Source organism: Thamnophis elegans, chromosome 8 (genome assembly GCF_009769535.1).
Source record: "Thamnophis elegans isolate rThaEle1 chromosome 8, rThaEle1.pri, whole genome shotgun sequence".
Taxonomy (NCBI): Eukaryota; Metazoa; Chordata; class Lepidosauria; order Squamata; family Colubridae; genus Thamnophis; species Thamnophis elegans.
This window is the reverse complement of record NC_045548.1, coordinates 72,560,840-72,562,067: the sequence shown is the minus strand read 5'-3', so window position 1 is coordinate 72,562,067 and position 1,228 is coordinate 72,560,840.

The window sequence follows — 1,228 nt, the reverse complement described above, 5'->3', positions numbered from 1 at the left end:
TCGTAATGTATTGTATATTATTAATATTTTGAATTCTGCTTTCTTGTGTGTGCTTTCTGAATGTGATTGCCACTGCAAACTCTGACAAGCAAGGTCAGCTTCAGCACTTATTGCAGTCTGATTCAGCACAGCTGATTGGTGGGTGGATCAGACTGCCGGAATGCCCCCGATCAGCTGCTCCAGGCTGCAAGGATTCCCACAGACCATCACTGCCTCCATGCCTCATGTTTTTGGGGCTCTAGTGGGGGTGGGTGGGGGTACATTTGGTGTATAAGTCACTGTTGGAAGAAATGTCCTTCTGGGTTCAGCTCCAAGAGGGGAAAAAGACACTGGAGACATGGAAGCTGCTTGGAAAGATGATTTAATGGAGGACAGGATCACATGGCTTGAGCTCCTGAACAGAAAAAGTGATCACATGCTTCCAGATGTTGGGTGAAGAAGAAAGGAGAAAAAGAAGGGGACTTGCTGGGTTTTTAATACTCTGTTTGGCCCCACCTTTCTGTTTCCTGTGTAGGAAATGTATTCTGATTGGTTGTCAGACTCCCATGGGGCCATGCAAAGGCAACTCTCTAGGCTGTCTTGAGTCCAAGTTTGGTTGAGCATTGCTTTTTCCCAGGTGCCCTGTGGTGAGATGGGTAAAGGGCTAATGCTATTATGCCTTAATCCCATCACCCTGGAGCTGAAGGGAGGAAACTCTTTGCTATGTAGAATAGACTGGCACAGGCATTTTAACGGCCCATTCAGGAAAGTGGGAGCTATTAAGAGTGAGTCTGTTTCCTGCCTAAAAACATGTTTCTCCATTTCTGATCCAGGGAAATATGTTCTGCCTTTTCAATTTTCTAGGATTTCCTAGGATATTTCATTTTTCTAGGAGAGGGGTGGGTTTTAACTTCCTACAACACACCCAAATTTTCACCCTCTTTTTTTTGGGTGGGGGAGGGGAAAGGTGCATCTTATACTGCGAAGAATATGGTAGTTGCTGAACCGAGCCAGAGAGTTATAGAAGTACAAATGACAGACTCAATAATTCCTCTGTGGAACTGTGTCAACAGCTCCTGGGGCAGTCTGAACTGTGTGAGTTGAGCGTGACCCTCAAATGTGCACCCGATAAATGCGTGCCGACAGAACCGCGGCGACAACACCGCGACATCAAAAGTGTGATTAGAGTTTTTACGTTAGGGTTAGGGTTAGGGTTAGGGTTAGGGTTAGGGTTAGAGTTAGGGTTAGG